Genomic DNA, 21,063 nt, shown 5'->3' on the forward strand with positions numbered 1-21,063 from the left:
GTGGAGTATTTTAATAGCCTTCCCAGATAACTGTGGACATTCTTGTTTCATACTGTACCCAAACTCAACAGATGGTAGTTTCTTAAAGATTAGTTCCAATGTGGCATTCATGCCAATGAACTTTTCACCTGTATATTTGTGAGAGAACTTGACCAAGTGTATTATTATTATTATTAAAATAGTTTTTACTTTGTGGACCCCCCGAAAGGCGTTGGGAACCCCCAGAGATCCCTGGACCGTGGTTTGAGAACTGTTGTTCTAGACCAGTCACCTATTTCTGTGATGACCAGCAGGGGGCAGCGTGCAGACTGCAGCTAACTGACCCACTCAGGGACCAAGCCCACTACCTTGACCACAGTGGGCTCTCTATTCCACTCAGCTGATCCAGGCACCCATTCCCCACTGTCAGCCACCCTGAGAGTGAGACCTGAGTTAACCCAGGCCCCAAAGAGTCGCATGTGGAGTCCCCATGGCCAGGCCCAGTGCTGGGAGGGCTGCTGGTGCCACCGTCACCAAAGTCCTCCCCACATTTAAAGTCTTGACCTTCTCCCAAAGGAGACTCACATCCAGTCCAGGAAAAAAAAAAGGTGGGCTCAAAAATGACACGCTCATCAAACAACTTTAAACCAGTCCCATTTCAGCTACGATTTGTTTTTTTTTTTAGATTATGACTCTTTGCCTACATGTCTTTTTTTTTTTTTATATCTTTATTGGAGTATAATTGCCTTACAATGGTGTGTTAGTTTCTGCTTTATAACAAAGTGAATCAGTTATACAAATACATATGTTCCCATATCTCTTCCCTCTTGCGTCTCCCTCCCTCCCACCCTCCCTATCCCACCCCTCTAGGTGGTCACAAAGCACCGAGCTGATCTCCCTGTGCTATGCGGCTGCTTCCCACTAGCTACCTATTTTACGTTTGGTAGTGTATATATGCCCATGACACTCTCTCACTTTGTCACAACTTACCCTTCCCCCTCCCCATATCCTCAAGTCCATTCTGTAGTAGGTCTGTGTCTTTATTCCTTTCTTACCCCTAGGTTCTTCATGACTTTTTTTTTTCTTAAATTCCATATATATGTGTTAGCATACAGTATTTGTCTTTCTCCTTCTGACTTACTTCATTCTGTATGACAGACTCTAGGTCCATCCACCTCATTACAAATAGCTCAATTTCGTTTCTTTTTATGGCTGCGTAATATTCCATTGTGTATATGTGCAACATCTTTTTTATCCATTCATCCGATGATGGACACTTAGGTTGTTTCCATCTCCTGGCTATTGTAAATAGAGCTGCAATGAACATTTTGGTACATGACTCTTTGAATTATGGTTTGCTCAGGGTATATGCCCAGTAGTGGGATTGCTGGGTCATATGGTAGTTCTATTTGTAGTTTTTTAAGGAACCTCCATACTGTTCTCCACAGTGGCTGTACCAATTCACATTCCCACCAGCAGTGCAAGAGGGTTCCCTTTTCTCCACACCCTCTCCAGCATTTATTGTTTCTAGATTTTTTGATGATGGCCATTCTGACTGGTGTGAGATGATATCTCATTGTAGTTTTGATCTGGATTTCTCTAATGATTAATGATGTTGAGCATGCTTTCATGTGTTTGTTGGCCATCTGTATGGAGATTTGGAGAAATGTCATTTGGAGAAATGTCTATTTAGGTCTTCTGCCCATTTTTGGATTGGGTTGTTTGCTTTTTTGTTATTGAGCTGCATGAGCTGCTTGTAAATTTTGGAGATGAATCCTTTGTCAGTTGCTTCATTTGCAAATATTTTGTCCCATTCTGAGGGTTGTCTTTTGGTCTTGTTTATGGTTTCCTTTGCTGTGCAAAAGCTTTTACCTTTCATTAGGTCCCATTTGTTTATTTTTGTTTTTATTTCCATTCCTCTAGGAGGTGGGTCAAAAAGGATCTTGCTGTGATTTATGTCATAGAGTGTTCTGCCTATGTTTTCCTCTAAGAGTTTGATAGTTTCTGGCCTTACATTTAGGTCTTTAATCCATTTTGAGCTTATTTTTGTGTATGGTGTTAGGGAGTGATCTAATCTCATACTTTTATATGTACCTGTCCAGTTTTCCCAGCACCACTTACTGAAGAGGCTGTCTTTTCTCCACTGTACATTCCTGCCTCCTTTATCGAAGATAAGGTGACCATATGTGCGTGGGTTTATCTCTGGGCTTTCTATCTTGTTCCATTGATCTATATTTCTGTTTTTGTGCCAGTACCATACTGTCTTGATTACTGTAGCTTTGTAGTATAGTCTGAAGTCAGGGAGCCTGATTCCTCCAGCTCCGTTTTTCGTTCTCAAGATTGCTTTGGCTATTCGGGGTCTTTTGTGTTTCCATACAAATTGTGAAATTTTTTGTTCTAGTTCTGTGAAAAATGCCAGTGGTAGTTTGATAGGGATTGCATTGAATCTGTACATTGCTTTGGGTAGTAGAGTCATTTTCACAATGTTGATTCTTCCAATCCAAGAACATGGTATACCTCTCCATCTATTTGTATCATCTTTAATTTCTTTCATCAGTGTCTTATAGTTTTCTGCATACAGGTCTTTTGTCTCCTTAGGTAGGTTTATTCCTAGATATTTTATTCTTTTTGTTGCAATGGTAAATGGGAGTGTTTTCTTGATTTCACTTTCAGATTTTTCATCATTCGTGTATAGGAATGCCAGAGATTTCTGTGCATTAATTTTGTATCCTGCTACTTTACCAAATTCATTGATTAGCTCTAGTAGTTTTCTGGTACCATCTTTAGGATTCTCTATGTATAGTATCATGTCATCTGTAAACAGTGACAGCATTACTTCTTCTTTTCTGATTTGGATTCCTTTCATTTCCTTTTCTTCTCTGATTGCTGTGGCTAAAACTTCCAAAGCTATGTTGAATAAGAGTGGTGAGAGTGGGCAACCTTGTCTTGTTCCTGATCTCAGTGGAAATGCTTTCAGTTTTTCACCATTGAGGATGCTGTTGGCTGTAGGTTTGTCACATATGGCCTGTATTATGTTGAGGAAAGTTCCCTCTGTGCCTACTTTCTGGAGGGCTTTTATCATAAATCGGTGTTGAATTTTGTCAAAAGCTTTCTCTACATCTATTGAGATGACCATATGGTTTTTCTCCTTCAATTTGTTAATATGGTGTATCACATTGATTGATTTGCGTATATTGAAGAATCCTTGCATTCCTGGAATAAACCCCACTTGATCATGGTATATGATCCTTTTAATGTGCTGCTGGATTTTGTTGAGGATTTTTGCATCTATGTTCATCAGTGATACTGGCCTGTAGTTTTCTTTCTTTGTGACATCCTTGTCTGGTTTTGGTATCAGGGTGATAGTGGCCTCGTAGAATGAGTTTGGGAGTGTTCCTCCCTCTGCTATATTTTGGAAGAGTTTGAGGAGGATAGGTGTTAGCTCTTCTCTAAATGTTTGATAGAATTCGCCTGTGAAGCCATCTGGTCCTGGGCTTTGTTTGTTGGAAGATTTTAAATCACAGTTTCAATTTCAGTGCTTGTGATTGGTCTGTTCATATTTTCTATTTCTTCCTGATTCAGTCTTGGCAGGTTGTGCATTTCTAAGAAGTTGTCCATTTCTTCCAGGTTGTCCATTTTATTGGCATAGAGTTGCTTGTAGTAGTCTCTTATGATTGTTTTGTTGGTTTTTTAAATAAGTTCTGTTATCTTGTGAATAGCGCAGTCACACTGCTGCATGGGTGTGAAAAGCGTTACTCTGTTCCAAGTAAACATTTAAAACACACTCATCTCAGTAGCCCTGTTTCCTTATTATTTTTAAAAAATATTCTGGGAGCTTCAAGAAATGGAAGTGATGGGGTGTCCCTAACAGGAACAGGCTGTGCCCAGGGTTAACTAGGCGTTCATCACCTCATAGGCACTGCCATTCCTGCCGTGGCCTGCAGGGGGCACCGTGTCTCGGGCCACTGCTCCCAGCACTAGAAGGCCCTGAGCCTTCCTGCCCAGCCTGCTGCAGCTGGGTGCAGTGAGTATGCAGGTGGCCCCTCTGCTCTGCCAGGCACCCTCACAAAAGCAGGGATGCACCAGTGGTGACCCAGAGGGAGGGGCAAGCCGGGGAATCTCAGGGTGGGAACTCCATCATCTGCAGAAGCTTCTGAACCAAAAGGGAGTGGACCTGAGCCGGGGGAGGAGGTGGGAAGAAAGAAGGGACCCTGTGCTCTCACGCTCGAACCTTCACCTCCTTTACAGCGGGACAGGTAGGGGCGTCCAGGAGATAGCAGCAAACACAGGTGGAGAGGCAGCAGCTCCTCACTGCCCCAAACACATCGCCCCCAAATGAACCTCTAAAGAATGAACTTCTTTTGTCCCCTTTGGGTCACTTCTTTTTTTTTTTTTTTTTTTTTTGATGTGGACCATTTTTAAAGTCTTTATTGAATTTGTTACAATATTGCTTCTGTTTTATGTCTTGGTTTTTGGCCGCAAGGTATGTGGGATTTTAGCTCCCCGACCAGGTTCAAACCCATATGCCCTGCATTGGAAAGCGAAGTCTTAAACACTGGACCGCCAGGGAAGTCCCTGGGTCACTTCTTAGGGGGCCAGAGTTTTGGGATCACTGAAAAGAGAACCCCCAAACTAACATTTATCTGTCCTCTGACCCATCTGAGGTCTATTCCTTTTCTTTGCTTTGTTTTTTTTTTTTTTTTTTGGTGGTACGCGGGCCTCTCACTGCTGTGGCCTCTCCCGTTGCGGAGCACAGGCTCCGGGCGCGCAGGCTCAGCGGCCATGAATCATGGGCCCAGCCGCTCCGCGGCATGTGGGATCTTCCCGGACCGGGGCACGAACCCACATCCCCTGCATCGGCAGGCGGACTCTCAACCACTGCGCCACCAGGGAAGCCCTGCTTTGTTTAACTTGAGCCAAAATGACTCTGCAACCACCCACAGGCTCTGTTCTGTTCTTCCTCAATCTAATTATTTTTTGTTGGGCAGAAGACAAAAGAACGAGGATGAGAGACTGAGAAAAGGTCACACCTATGCAGGTCTGCTAACCCTTAACCAATACTACTTTTTCTGCACCGGGCCACCTTGTGCTGTAAGTATGAAGGGAAAGGTTTCGTGGCAGTGAGGATGACTCAACTAGGAGAGAAAAGATCTGGCGAGTCTGGCTTTTATGCAAACTTACTGGAAGACCAGGAACAATCAGTTATTTTCCCTGGGCCTCAGTTTCCCCATCAGTACCTGACTGAGCTGAGACAGACAGGCTGGAGGGATTGCCCTGGGCAATTCCAACAGATTCCCACCTGCTGAGTTGCAGGAGGGATGCAGGGATAGCAGGTGAGGGACTGGAGAAGGATCCTGGGGTGGGAGGTTGGTCGCTGCTCCAACCTGGTGGGGGGAACTGAGTCCTCACTCAGTCCCTGGGGCAGGGAGGAGGAGGCATCCTGGGTCCCCCACCCTTCTCGCTTCTGGAGCTTTTTGAGGAAGATGAGCCCACGGAGCCCAACACCTCAGAGAGGTGCAGGGAGATGAGAGAGACGTCCCCTGCCGGGGCCTGGGGCCTTGGGCACTGGTGGCAGGGTCTTCGACAACGGTAAGCTCGCGGCTGAGCATGTCCACAGCCGTGGCTCCGAGCAAGAACTCACGCCCCGTCCAGGGACTGAGGTGCCTGCCCCGGGCTGTGGCTGGCACCTCGGTAGGCACAGCTGTCCCTCGCCCACGCAGAGCAATCTCGGGACAGGTGGGGGGGGGAAGGGCAGCTTGGGGAACATGTCTTAGGAAACTGCCGACAGAGTCAGCTTAGGTTCCCCAAACCTCTGCAGTCTGAGCTGGCTGCCAGCTCCTCGGCCGCCAGCCGGCCCCTGTCCCCGGCTTCCCGCACCCCCTCTTCTGCCAAGCTGTGTGCTCACTACCACCCAACACACCTCCTGGGCTCTGCTCCGCCTCTGGCCGGGGCCTCGAGGAGGAGCAGGGCAGGAGGTGCCCTTCCCAAGGTCCAGGCCCTCTTAAGAGCTGGGTCCTTCAGACTTCCAAAGAGCAGTGCCTGTGAGCTGAATACGGACCGCACCCTTGTACTGACACACTTCGATCTGTCCTGGACAAAAATCAGATGATGAGGTGACTTCCCTGGTGGCACAGTGGGTAAGACTCCGCACTCCCAATGCAGGGGGCCCGGGTTCGATCCCTGGTCAGGGAACTAGATCCCACATGCATGCTGCAACTAAGAGTTCGCATGCCACAACAGAGGAGCTGGCAAGCCGCAACTAAGACCCGGAGCAACCAAATAAAGAAAGAAATTTTAAAAAAAAGAATGGGATTTTTGCATAAGAGAAGTATAGATCCAACTTGGGAAAAAAAAAAAATCACATGATGAGGGACCAAAACAGGGGCTTAAAGAAGGTAAGTAAAAAGCAGGAAGGCGAACCCACACATTCACAAGTGGAAATGGCCCAGAGCCTGGAGGGGAGCAGAGGCAGCAGGGTCTGTAGGCGGAGGGCTGCATGGCGGCTCTGGCCTTGCTCTAAACGAGGGGAGGAGCGGCACCTGGGGCCCGGCCTGTCTCGGAGGTCCTTCCAGCTGTGAGGGAAGAGGCTGAAGGATGTGTGTGTGCGTGTGCGTGTGTGTGTGTGTGTGTATGTATGTGTTTGTGGGCTCCCTGGGGGGGCCTGCATCCTCTCTCCATCCCTGCACAGGGCCGGCTACAAAGTAGGTGTTTAGTGAATAAACTGCAGTGGAGCTGATTTCCTCAGACAAATGGCCTTTCCCAGACAAGCAGGAACTCAGACAACAAGCCAGACGTGCTCGGAGCAGGGCTGGGTTCTCACTATATTCTGCGGCGTGTTCCCTCCCCGGCAGTCTGTTCCTCAGGATTCCCCACGTGGTAGTTAGCGCCCAGGTGCTCTGTCTGAGCCACCTCCCTGCAGAGGGGCCCACCAGGGCCTCCGGGTGCCGCCTGCACCCCGCCGGGCGAGACAAGCTGAGCAGCACCCTCCCCAGCGCTTCTAAACCCTGCAGCACAAGGGCTCAGGGGACCCGTGGAGGGACAGGATCACAACTTGCCTGGTGCTGGTTTCCTGAGAAAATTCCTAGGGGGTAGAGGTTTGTGAGCCCCAGGAAACCTCCAAAGCAGATCTATGAAAGCGAACATTCTTACAGGGAGATCAACTCTCCGCTCCTTAGAGCCAAAACCGTGTCACCCCGGCGTTAGCTGCTGCAGGCAAATGATGGAGTCACAGCCGACGCCACTGGGCAAGTCAAAATGCAAGCTCCCGTGGGCTCTCCCGGGCACTGCCGAATATGCACCCGAAACGCACTCAGCACCCACCCCCAGATGAAGACTCACCATCTTCGTGTAAGATCTTCCCATGGTTTCCTAGGTGTCTGTACACAGATTTTGAAAAAAATTGGGTTCTTACTACACACGCTGTTTGCTCTGCTTTCTTATCATACCGCACTTTCTCACCTTATTAAAAGTCCTCAAAAACACGATTCTTAATTGCAACTTACTATTCTGGATATATTTCATCATTTGCCTCCTGGGGGAGGCACACAGACTGTTTCCAATTTTATTCTATTATATTCAGCCCTAAAATGGATATCCTGGGAGATACATCTTTGTGCCCACTTCTGATTATTTCCTTAGGATAAATTCCCCAAAGGGAAAGGAAGTGTATTTTTTTTGAAATGCACCTCCAAAGAGCATCTAGAATCACTCACAAAATCACTCACAAAAAGCCATCTCAAAAAGTTCTGCTGCAGGCAGCTGTGTCCCGTCGGCCTCATGTGGACTTTTGTATTTTCAGACTCAGACTCAGAGATGGAAGAATCTGTCTGCAAATCTCCAACAAGTTGCTTTTAATAATGTGTACAGTCCTAATCACTAAAAAAAAAAAAAAAAAAAAAAGACCTCTTCTCTGCAAACATTCAAGTCTACTTAAAAGAAGGCTTCTCCCTCTTAATGGACTTTGTGGGCTTAGAATCTGGTGAAGCCACACCGGCCTGAGAGCCCGGTGACCCGGTGGTCAGGTAACACCTCGCCAGCCGAGTTCTCTCTACAGAGGGCTGGGGTCTCCACCTCCACACAGGCCCGCAGAGAAGATGAAATGAAAACACAAGCCTGTAAACTCCAAAGAACAGCTCACATTATTATTAACCCAGGAAAACACTGCCGTTTGACCCAACCTTCCAAATCTTACAGTCTCTTTAACACAGCCTGGAAAACGTTCCTAGCCTGCAGCTGTCTCTGAGATGTACCAGATTCTGAAAAAGATACCGGAGGGCAAAACAACCTGCCCCTCGACAGGATCACATGAGAGGATCACACCCACCCACAGAGGCTCTGCCCTGCCTACAGGACCACAGGGACAAAGGCAACTACCAAGCAAGGACAGCTCCTCATCGCCTGCACCCTCTCCTGGTGGGGTTCTCTTTCCACCTTCAGACGCTGGTGTTTTCACCTCCTTGGTTTTATTTCAGGGAAACTTTCACTGGTACATACAACTGAGCCATGTCTGACGCCCCAGGCTGGGATGTGAATGGAAGAGTGTTCATGGAGCCGTAGGGTCTGAGCTCGTGGGAAGAGCAGAGATGATACAGGGAGAACAGCGAGAAAGAGGCAGGGGGGATGGAAGGGCTGAAAGCAGCCGCAGGGTCTAGGAGGGAACACCACGTGCAAAGGCAAACACAAGTCACCAACAAGTGCAGGACGCCGGGTCCAAACAGCCACTGAGACAGAACAAAAGTGCATCTTTCCACACAGGTGCAGGTGGGTCTTCTGGGAGTGGCTGAACCAGGATGAAGGAGACATGAGGCCCAGGCAAGAGCAACAGCCATCCCACAGACTCAGAAGCAATAAAGAAATGTCATAAACCACCCAGTTAGGGAATGGATGTTACGTGGCATCACCATGGCAATAGATAACTGATACAAATGGCATTTGGTAGACAAAATCCCAACCCTGACCTCAATATCCTGCTGAGTCCAACCTCCCAGAGCTGTTTAGAGTTTGATCTGCAAACTGTGAGCAGTGGAAAAGCCAAAAGGCCAGATGAGGGAGGCAGCACAGGAGGCACAAGAAGCAATGAAAACCCATTCTGCTCCCTACCCACGTGCCAGAGGAAAAGCTCAGAGGACAGGGGGCTGGGGGAGGGCCCGGGAGCCATCTCAGGTGGCCTGTACAGGGCTGGAAAAGGGGTGTCATCCCAGTGCCAAATCTGAGCTGATGCCTGGAGAGTCACGCAGGAAAGGAGCCTGCATCAGCCTCCGGAAAAAACACCGTGATCCTTTAGTCATGCCTGCCCTGGGTGTGGGAGGGGATGGTGGCTGCCCATTCACTGCTGCTGCTGGGTTTGCCATTTGGACAACCAACTGTGCCTGGGCAGGGGCGGCAGGCGGGGTGGTGGTCAGGGGGAGGAAATGAGGGTCTAAAGGAGGGAGAAAAAGCAGGGACGAATATAAAAGCATACTGGCCACCCAGCCGGTGCTTCCCGAGGCCTCAAAGACACCGTCTAAGAGCCTGCAGTTCTACACCCAGGGTATTAATATTCCAGGGAACCCTTAGCAACAGGCCCTGACATCTGCTCTGTTACTATGATTCGGGAAACATGATAATAGCAGCAAGATATGGTGAGTGGAGACATCAATGTTTCCTCCACCTGTCACACCATACTCGGAGGACGAAAGATTCAGACAGGAAGCATCAAAGGCCTGTCTGAAATCCGAGGGAACCTCTCTTGGGCTAATTATGCACGAAGCAAGGCTGGAGAGGATTCAGGAGATGAGACAGGAGTCCCGGGGAAGCTACTGCCTGACAAACGTCCCTAGGAGTCACCCTATCAGCGGGCACCGTGCCAGGTTTGCTTCCTTGGGTGACCTCTCCCCCTCCCCATTCGATTCTCCCCCTATCTTTGCCCAGACTTTGGCAAAAGCTTCCCAGTTGGCCTTTGGACCTCCTGAGGCTCACCTCACCCCCTTCACTTGTAGCCAGAGAGATCATCCTTAAAGTGTAGGTCAGACCATGCAATTCCCTTGCTCTAAACCTTCAATGGCTCCCCAGTGTCAAAGGGAAAAACCCAAGCTGCACTAAGGCCATCCATGATCTGGCCCAAACTACCCTTCCGGTCTCACCTGCCACCACATCCCTCCGCAGGGTCCACACTCTCGTCACTGGGAGTCTGGATGTGTTCTGTCTACTCAGCTTTGTTTCTGGAAGTTCTCCCGTGACCCGCCTTCCCTGTATACTGTCTACCTGCAGAGGCCCAGCACCAACCCTCTGGGGATTCTCCTCCCCACCGAACCCCAACTCGGAATTGACCCCCTTTGTCTCCCCTCAGCATTTCACTCCACTCTGTGTCCTGGAGCGGGTGGGTCTTTACTTCTGTTAACTCGACGAAGAATGCAGCTCTCAGGACACAGGACGCAGGTCCACCTTTACAGAATGAATACTGACCTTCGGGAGTTTACCACAGCCCGTGGAATAAAGCCCAGCATCCCTAGCCTAGAATTAAAGGCTGGGCACTGTGACCTCCCCCCGCCCCTTAACCTTCCTCCCAGCCACACGCAGGCCCCTGCACTGAGCAGGTCTCACCTATCCTGCCTCAGGCCCACTCTGCAAAGCAGTTTATACCAACTAAAACTGTGGGAAGGGACTTCCCTGGGGGTCCAGTGGGTAAGGCTCCACACTCCCAATGCAGGGGGCCCGGGTTTTCTCCCCGCTCAGGGAATTAAGATCCCGCCTGCATGCCGCAACTGAAGATCCTGCGTGAGGCAACTAAGACCCGACGCAGCCAAATAAATAAATAAATATTAAAAAAAAAAAAAGTTGGAAATCCCCAAAGGGCTCTAACTCTTGAATGGTCAACAGTAGCCCAGCCGGCACAATGTCACAGTCAACGTTAAAAATGACAAGTGATCTGGAAAAGGGTTTACAGCAAGAGTAAGTGCAAGACGTGTAGACCACATCATAGACACACAATATAACAGTCATGGGCCCACAAGGAAAATGCAGAGTTCGTGTGTCAGAGAGCAGGGTTTGGGATTACAGGTGAATTTACTTCTGGAGCATTTTTCTAAGGGTGACTTAGGAAGAGTCAGACAAGTGAGGGCACCCTACCTGTCCTCATGGCCCACTCAGGTTCCTCCTCTCGGGTGGGGCTCTCTAAGACCCCTCAGCCCTAGCTCAGATTCCTGCAGCCTTTCCTGTCTATGCCCTGCAAAAAGCAGTCCATCCTAGACGCCCCTGGGCACATCCCCACTGAGGCACAGGGCCGAGTGGGCTGCTGGCCTCAGAAAGACAAGTGGCACTGCTTTTGTCTTCGTTGCCCTCATTCATTCATTCAACAAACAAGCTCTGAGTGTTGACTCTGCACCAGGCACGGGCCACACCTCAGCCGACTGCAGGGCGAGCCGGGACAGCTCCCTGTACCCCCTAGAAGGCCTCACAAGGTGCACAGGTAGGAGCCCCACATACCGCTGCAGGGGTCTTCTCCCCGGGGAAGTAAATCCTCACCCCAAATGCCCACTCCAGTGGACCCAAATCCCTGCCCGTCTCTTTGTCTCACTGAAACTGTTTTCTCACTTCCAGGCTGCAACAGTACTTGCAGCCTCCAACCGAAGTGAGATGCAAAGCATCCCACTTCTTACCCCTCTCACTTCAGGGGCCAGCCCTCCGATTTTAACAGCCGCAAGCTCTGCCTACGTGTCCCCAGAGGCACAGCTCACTTCTGTCATTTCTAAAAGGCCTGAAACAGAGCAGGTGGAGGTCCCAGATCAAGACGATCACATAGGTGATGGCGGCCAACTCCAGGGCAACCAGACTCCTCAGGCAGGACTCACCCTCAAACACACGGGAAGGAGGGAAGTCTCGTAGGCTGGCTGCCGCGCCCAGAGCAGTGCTCCAGTCCCCGTTGGACGATGTGGTATTAGTCTCCGACAGCCGCTGTAACCAGGTGCCACGAGCTAGGAGGCTTACAACAGTCTTAGAGCCTGGAAGTCCAAAACCGAGATGTGGGCAAAGCCAAGCTCTCTCTGCAAGATCCAGAGAAGAATCTGTCTAGAGAAGCATCTCCCTTAGCTTCTGCTGTCTGCTGGCAATGCTGGGTGTTCCTTGGCTCATGGCTGCTTTGCGCCAGTCTCTGTCTTCATCTTCACATGGCATTCTTCCCTCTGTGTCTCCACGTGGCCGTCTCCCTGTGTTTCTATCATGTTGGATTAAGACCAAAGGAGATTCCGATATGACCTCATCTTAACTAATTACACTGGCAACGCCCCTATTTCCAAATAAGGTCACATTCTGAGGTTCTGGGCATTAGGACTTCAACATGTCCCCTTGGGGGACACAATTCAACCCATAATACATGGGGAAAAGAGAACCCAGAGCCCTACTTTGGGGGTGGGGACAGAAGACATGGTGGGACCTTTATGTACACATAGATGTTTAAGCTGGTTTAAAATGCCCCCTGGAGTTTCTGGGGTCCTCAGGACCAGGAGAGGGGTTTACATCTAAAACAGGGAGTTGTCATGGTTGATGCAAAAAGTGGATTCAGGAAGACAGTCCCCTTTGGTCATTGCTTGCCTTGGGAGTTCTTAACAAGGGAGCCATGAACTTGGATGGGAACAAACCGTATCCTCATTTTCATTAACCTATAACTGCAGTTACCTATTTCCTTTCATTGTGAACATAGGCAATGCACCAGTCACTCTAAAAGGACCTGCGTCTTCGTCATTGGTAGAATCACAGATATTTTCATACCACAATACTGAGCTGCACATACCTCGAAAGGCTATTCATGCTCACCACCACTTTAAAATCACAATAGTGATTAGACCTGCCGCAAGGCTGTTTACTTAGTGATTCAAAAAAGCAGCACAGGGACTTCCCTGGTGGTCCAGTGGGTAAGACTACACGCTCCCAATCAGGGGGCCTGGGTTCAATTCCTGGTCAGGGAACTAGATCCCACATGCATGCCGCAACTAACAATCCGCATGCCACAACTCAGAAGTCTGCAATGCCGCAACTATGAGCCTGCATGTTGCCACTAAAAGATCCTGCATGCTGCAACTGAGACCTGGTGCAGCCAAAATAAATACATAAATAAAATAAATTAAAAAAAAAGAATAAGTACATAGGTTACTGTATCAAAAGCTTGTTTTTAAAAAAAATTCTGATAATGATAAGTCAATATAATTGGCATCCTCTGTAATCCTGTTTGTGCATTTAGAGCCATTATTCTGAGAAACGTTCCATAGCATTCACCAGACTGTCAAGAAAGAAGTCTATGGCGGGCTTCCCTGGTGGCGCAATGGTTAAGAATCCGTCTGCCAATTCAGGGAACACGGGTTTGAGCCCTGGTCCAGGAAGATCCCACATGCCGTGGAGCAACAAAGCCCGTGCGCCACAACTACTGAGCCTACGTGCCACAACTACTGAAGCCTGCCCGCCTAGAGCCCCGTGCTCTGCAACAAGAGAAGCCACCGCGATGAGAAGCCCACACACTGCAACGAAGAGTAGCCCCTGCTTGCTGCAACTAGAGAAAGCCCGAGTGCAGCAACGAAGACCCAACGCAGCCAAAGATAAATAAATAAATTTTTTTTTAAAAAATTAAAAAAAAAAAAAGAAGTCGATGGCACAAAAAATAAAGAACAGGAGATGGAACTGAAACTCAGCTCAAAGGTTACCAGAATAAAATCGAGCCTTCAGGGTGAGCAGGTGTCCGTGGCTCGGGGGACTCTGCACAGAAAATGCCCAAGTCGTCCATCCCAGGGGCTGCCAGGCACCTGGCTTGGGGTGCACACTGAGGGGTGTGAAGGCTATCTGTCTTTTCACACAGAAATATAAGCCTGTTTCCATCTTAGCAATTTGTGTGGAAAGTCCCAAGCAAACAGAGTTTTTGCAAAGGAAATCTGATTTCAGCTCACACCTGAGAGTTGCTTATTGGAGGAGCCCAAGAGAAACCTCTCCATGAAGCAGAGAAGCCTCTGGAAGGAAAAGAGGCCCACCCCTTCTCACCCAAGCCTCAGGTGTGACGACAGGGTGGTCCTCCGTGTGCTCAGGTCCCGGGAGCAGCGGCCTCTGACAACCCTGCCAGGATACCAGCTCTAGGTGGCTCTTCTCAGGCTCTGCCAGGTCCTTCAGCCCACTTCTTCCGCCTACTTCCCCGGAGCCAGGGCGGGGACCCTGGCCCTGGCTGTTTGCATAAAGCCAGGAGGCAAGGCAACCCCTGCTGACCTCGCTGCTATCTGTGGCCAGCTGTCTTCTCTCATTCATGGAAACACAAACAGACGGTTCCCTGTTCCAGCTCCAAGGTTAAGTACGTGCTGACCAGGTGCCAGCTGTCAACTTCTCTGCACATGCCCTGTTCCTCTGGCAGAGGTTAAGACCCCAAAGAACTGGGGGTGCCCATCACGGACGACCACGGTGAGGACTGCCAAGGACTCAAGCCAGGCAGAAGGCCATCTGAGAGTGAGAGCGGGGACCACCCCCAGAATGTGGCTTGGTACAGAGAAGGTGAGGGGGGAGAAGGCCAAACAGGACCACCGGCATTTCGCAGGTAGTTTTGGAGACTTTTAGAAGGAGCCCGCAAATCAAAATTCGCTGCCCATGTGCAGCCTGGCCCTGAGCTGCTTAACCGGGAAGGCAAGGCGGCCGACTTTGCAGGGTACTGCCTACCTGCCACGTGCTGGCCACAGGCTGACCAAGTGAGACGCATCACAACCCCAAGGGCATGGCATGCCGTCATCCCCTTCCAGAGAAGAGGCTTGAGACCTGACGCTCGAGAGGTGCAGCCACTCGCTCAAGGCCACGCAGCTGGCTCCTGGCACTTTCTGTCACCCTCTCTGCCCCCAAGGAGCCCTGGCTGCAGCGTGTAGCACCTAATGAAAGCAATAAGCCAGGGCGCATTCTCCAAGCCTCGCCCATGCTCCCAGCACTCAGGAATGTGCCAGAAGTTCACAGAAACCGAGACCTGCAGGAACTGGACGAAGAGGAGTTCTGAGAAGGCTCAGAGTTACCTGGGCCGGAGCAGAGCCGGAGGTACCACAGAGGATGCAGGCTGGCGTGGGTTTCCCAGAGCAGGCAGCCAGTGGCTGGGATTAGAGGTGCGAGGCCCGGGAGAAGGGCAGCAGGTGCTCAAGCGCTGCTGTGCCCCCCTATGCCCACAGGGCAGAGCGGCTTGAAGCCACAGGTCTCTGACAGCCCCTTGTTCCCCACCATTCCCACTGCCTGACCCAGGAGCTCACGCAGAGCTCAGTCACCCTACGATCCTAAGTGGTTCCCCTGCATCCTGGCTACCCACCCCCCCAACCCCGACCCAGCCTTCCCCACCACCAGAGGGGCCCTGCAAAGGCCCAGCTCTGCTCAGACACTTCCAAATCAAGCCCAATGTCCTCACTTGGGAGTGCACGGCCATCCACAGGCTCTACGCCACCTTGCCAAATTTATCTCCAGACAAACAGAAACACTTGGCATCATATCCTGTAACTAAGCCCAGGCCTCCTCCAGGCAGCCCCCCTGCTGCTCTCCAGTCCACACCCATTGCCCCAGCCTGAAGCAACGACTCCCTCCTCGGCATCTCCACGAACACTTTTTACCTCTTCTCAGCACTTCCCAGTTTTGGGTGGTTTACGAAAGCGTCTGACCTCACCTTCTGGACCAAACACTCCCTGAGAGCAGGACACACCTCGTGCCCAGATGACACTCAAAACACGTGCACCAGAATAGAACTGAGAGTCCAGAAATAAACCCATACATCTGTGATCAACTGATTTTTCAACAAGAGTGTCAAGACCACTCAGTGAAGAAAGAAGAGTCTTTTCAACAAATGGTGCTACGAAAACTGGGCAACCACATGCAAGAGAATGAACTTAGACCCTTACAGCACACTAAAATGGACTCTAAATGGATCAAAGAGCTGGTAAGAGCTAAAACTATAAAGCGCTTAGAAGTTAATAGAGGGGCAAATCTTCACGACCTCAGATTTGGCAGTGGGTTCTTAGATATGAGAATGCAAACCCAAACCACAATGGGATACCCCTTCACACACCAAAAGCGTAAGCAGCGAAAGAAAAAAAATAAAGTGGATGTCATCGACATTCAAAAATTTTGTGCACCGAAGAACCAATGCTAATCCTAAATGTTTTCCTGAGCATACGTCTATTTCAATATTTTCATGGCATATTTATAGGAAAATATTAAAAGAACAAAGGCTCACCATACACACCTTTTATTAAATTTCATAAACAGAATTATTATTGCTTTCCATCTCTTACTTCCTGTAACTTCCCTACTTCTGTAAACCTGATTCAAATTATTGTCCTGATTTTTATAGCTCGGGTCTATCTTGGGTGTTTGAGAGAAAAATACAAATGTCTATTAATAAACGTTGCCTTTCAAGATTTTGAACAAAATGGGTGGCTTCGTTGCCGGTACTTTGCTACCCAGGCCCATACAGCCAGCACAACCCACCTTTTTCTCATGGGTGTGAATCTTTAAAGTTGAGTATATGACTATGTAACCCTGGAAGGTAAGGATGCTAAAAAAGCTGCCACTCTGGTCTTGGAAATGTTTTCACCCCTCAAAATGTGTTCACTTGTGCAACAAAAGATATGTATGTTTGTAGTTAAATTGTCCTTAATGCACCCAAACAGGAATAGTTTCAAATGGCCATGTAGAGTGCAACAGAAATGATTCATAAAATGGAAAAAAAGAAGGTGAAAAGATAACTCAGAACGGAAAAAAAAATATTTGCAAATCACCTATCTGATAAAGGGCTAGTATCCAGAAAATATAAAGAACTCCTACAACTCAACAATAAAAAGACAACTCAGTTAAAAAATGGGTAAAGGACTTGAATAGACATTTCTCCAAAGGAGATGTACACGTGCCTAAAAGCACGTGAAAAGATGCTCCACATCATTAGCCATCAAGCCCAAACCACAGTGAGATACCACTTCACATCCACTAGGACGGCTATACTTTTTTTTTTTTTTTTTTTTTTTGCGGTACGCGGGCCTCTCACTGTTGTGGCCTCTCCCGCTGCGGAGCACAGGCTCCGGACGCGCAGGCTCAGCGGCCATGGCTCACGGGCCCAGCCGCTCCGCGGCATGCGGGATCTTCCCGGACCGGGGCACGAACCCGCGTCCCCTACATCGGCAGGCGGACTCTCAACCACTGCGCCACCTGGGAAGCCCCTATAGTTTTAAGAATGGAAAATAACATGTGTTAGCAAGGATGTAGAGAAATGGGAACCCTCATTCATTGCTGGTGTGAACGTAAAGTGGTGCTGCCACTGTGGAAAACAGTTTGACAGTTCCTCAAACATTTAAATATAGAATTACAACATGACCCAGCAATTCTAATCGTAGGTATATACCCAAGAGAACTGAAACCAGGTTTTCAAGCAAAAACTTGTACACAAACGTTCATAGCAGCACTATTCACACTAGCCAAAAGGCAGAAACAACCCAAACATCCATCAACTGGTGAACAGATAAACAAAATGTGGTGCAACCAACAATGGAATATTATTTGGCCATAAAAAAGTGCTGATTCATGCTACAACATCTATGAAGCTCAAAGACATTACACTAAAAGAAGCTGGCTGCAAAAGACAACACAGCATATGACTCCATTTATATGAAATGTCTAGCACAGGCGAATCTGTAGAGACAGAAAATAGATTAGTAGTTGCCTAGGGCTTAATGGGGAGGAAGACACGTAATAGCTAAAGGATACGGGGTTTCTCTTTGCGGAGATGAAAATGTTCTAAAACTGGCTGTGGTGATGGCTGCTCCCATCTGCGAATATACCAAAACCCACCAAAGTGTATACTTTACATGGGTAACCTCTGTGGTATGTGAATTATACCTCAATACAGCTGTTCAAAAACAAAGGGTGGGGCACAGTGAAGAATGAATCGGGGGTCTGGACAGGGTAACCAGCTACACAGTCTCCAGGGGACGAGGAACTGGCCACTTACATTTTACCGTCACCCTCTGGTGGCCTGGGGACAGATTAACTGCAAATTAACCTCAATAATAAAAAAAACAACAGATGGTGCATTTGTGAAAACACTGCGGGAGAGGGGCAGGGGAGAGAAAGAGAGAGAGAAAGCAAACATGGTCAAATGCTAAGAACGACTGAATCTAGGTGGAGGGATTTCTTTATACTGTTTGTCCAGCTTTTCTGTAAGGGTTGCAAACTTTCACAGTAAAACTTACATAATGAGCTCTCAAAGGCTAAAGGTGGAACACTTGGCACAACAAAAAAAATAACAGTAGTATCGGATTATAACCCGTAAGATAAAATAAATATCTGTGAGGCTTTATGATATAAATAATTGAATAAATACATAAATTAATAGGGAAAGGGGACAACTCTCTCTTACAGAAGGGCCCCATTTTTTTTTTTACTTATTATTTTTTTTTTTTTTTTTGCGGTACGTGGGCCTCTCACTGTTGTGGCCTCTCCTGTTGCGGAGCACAGGCTCCGGACGCACAGGCTCAGTGGCCGTGGCTCACGGGCCCAGCCGCTCCACGGCATGTGGGATCTTCCCGGACCGGGGCACGAACCCCTGTCCCCTGCATCGGCAGGCGGACTCTCAACCACTGCGCCACCAGGGAAGCCCAGAAGGGCCCCATTTAATAAATACAGGCACACCTCGTTTCGTTGCACTTCACTTTATTGTGCTTTGCAGATACCGCGTTTCTTAACAAATTGAAGGTTTGTGGCAACCCTGCATCTAGCACGTCTATCGGGGCCATTTTTCCAACAGCATTTGCTCACTATGTGTCTCTGTGCTACATTTTGGTGATTCTCACAATATGTCAAACTGTTTCATTATTATTATATTTGTGATGGTGATCTGTGATCAGTGATCTTTGATGTTACTACTGCAAGAAGACAACTTGCTGAAGGCTCGGGTGATAGTTTGCTTCTTTTAGCAATAAAGTTTTTTTTAATTGAGGTAGGTACATTGGTTTTTTTTAAGACAAAATGCTATTGCACACTTAACAGACTACAGTATCACGTAAACATAACTTTCATGTGTACTGGGAAACCAAAAAATTTGTGACTCACTTTATTTCAACATTTGCTTTATCCTAGTGGTCTGGAACTGAACCTGCAATATATCTGCAGTCTGTCTTGGACAGAAGGAATGAAGGGACAGAAGAATCAGCATTAAAACACCCCAGTAGGCTTCCCTGGTGGCTCAGTGGTTGAGGGTCCACCTGCTGATGCAGGGGACGCGGGTTCGTGCCCCGGTCCGGGAGGATCCCACGTGCCGCGGAGCAGCTGGGCCCGTGGGCCATGGCCGCTGGGCCTGCGCGTCCGGAGCCTGTTGCTCCGCAACGGGAGAGGCCACAGCAGTGAGAGGCCCGCGTACCGCAAAAAACAAAAACAAAACAAAAAAAAAACACCTCAGTAATAACTGTTGCGGGCCAGATCCATGGATGGAGACTAAAATTAGTAAGCAAAAGTTTGGGGAGAAACAGGACGCTTACATAGTCTCAAGGTATCTCTCTTGGATATTTATTAATTACAAAATAAAAAATCAGTAACTTTACAGGGGAGAAAGCTGGCAGACACGACCTTAACCAAGTGATCAAGACTAATATCACCAGGGATAAGATATACGGACATCACGTCCCTCCTGAAACAATGTACTGAGAAAGACAACATCGTTTGGGTGGTATTCTTGCCCGAAATGCTAACTGCAATCTAATCATGAGAAAATACCAGACGAATCCAAACAAAGGGACATACTATAAAACAACTGACCAGGACTCTACAGAAACGTGAAGGTCATGAACGATAAGGAAAAACTGAGAACGGTTATATTCTTATATGAGATGTTAACAGGGCAAGTAGGGTGAGGGGTATGCAGGAACTCTCTGAACCATTCTTGCAACTTTCATGGAAGCCTAAAATAATTCCAAAATAAAAAGCTTTAAAAAGTTTTCATAATTAAAAAGCAGCAGTTTTGATGCAAGGTGTCTGTTGTTTGGAATCACATATACCAAGCAATACATGATGTGCTGTGGCCTCATAGGACGGTGCCAACTGGGGTAACATCCCCTCCCTGCCCAAAGCAGAAGCTGAGGCCCACGCGGGGAAGGTGAGAGGGGACTGAAGGGGTGACTGTGAGGGCCCCCACTTCCCCGCAGGGGATCTGGGCTGGAGGGAGCAGGGGTTGGTGGAGGAAGGGGTGAGAGTATCTGCCAAGGTCTTTGCTTATTTCTGAGACAAAGGATGACTCCACAAAAGGGAAAGAGGACGTCATCTAGAATTTCACACACGTGGCCTTCTTTGTGTGTGACAATTTGTATGACTTTTATTGTTTGAAATTATTGCACTTGCAGTATTTCTATACTTTCAGATGGCCTGGATTAAATACTAGACGACATTTTTAACTAAATAACTTTCCAATCTACTTACTAACTTGTTTTCACTAGTTTTGCTTTAACAGTGAGTAGGGTCATCCACGACCCTTTACCTCCCCTATTAACCTGGTTAATGAAGACCATATTGTCTGATTACCACTGTCTATGTTATGAATGTGTTCTCCTCATGGAGAATTTACAGTGTGTTCACTGACCCACCAGCCAGAGACGACACTGAACTGGGGTCCAGACAAGGAAAACAGAAGTGCGATGAAATGTTAATAGTAGACTCTAAAGTGGTGGGCATACAGGTGTACACTGCAAACTTCTTTCAACTTCGCTTTATATTTAAAATTTTTCATAATAAACCAGTGTTAAAAAATAAAGTAAGAAAAAAAATAATAATAATAAAGTAAGGACTTCCCTGGTGGCGCAGTGGTTGGGAGTCCGCCTGCCGATGCAGGGGACACGGGTTCGTGCCCCGGTCCGGGAGGATCCCACGTGCCGCGGAGCGGCTGGGCCCGTGAGCCACGGCCGCTGAGCCTGCGCGTCCGGAGCCTGTTGCTCCGCAACGGGAGAGGCCGCAGCAGTGAGAGGCCCGCGTACCGCAAAAAAAAAAAAAAGTCAAATTACAAACGAGTGTTTTGGGCATACAAACTGTAAACCCAGATTCACAGCCTCAGTGGCAGCATGCGCCTAGGAGGCCCCATTT

General features: G+C 48.3%; 1 protein-coding gene across 11 annotated transcripts in view; it reads right to left on the reverse strand.

Annotated features, from left to right (window-relative positions):
• RPH3AL (rabphilin 3A like (without C2 domains)) overlaps positions 1–21,063 on the reverse strand; it is a 147,104-nt gene that overhangs the window by 92,656 nt on the left and 33,385 nt on the right. For 7 of the 11 annotated variants that reach the window (XR_004347278.1, XR_004347276.1, XR_004347277.1 and 4 more), the window contains exon 2: positions 11,808–12,169. The exons of the other annotated variants lie outside the window; for them this stretch is intronic. The gene's annotated coding sequence lies outside the window, so the exon portion shown is untranslated. The remainder of the gene's footprint in view (positions 1–11,807; positions 12,170–21,063) is intronic. 11 annotated transcript variants of the gene reach the window in all.

This window comes from Phocoena sinus, chromosome 20 (assembly GCF_008692025.1).
Source record: "Phocoena sinus isolate mPhoSin1 chromosome 20, mPhoSin1.pri, whole genome shotgun sequence".
Lineage (NCBI taxonomy): Eukaryota > Metazoa > Chordata > Mammalia > Artiodactyla > Phocoenidae > Phocoena > Phocoena sinus.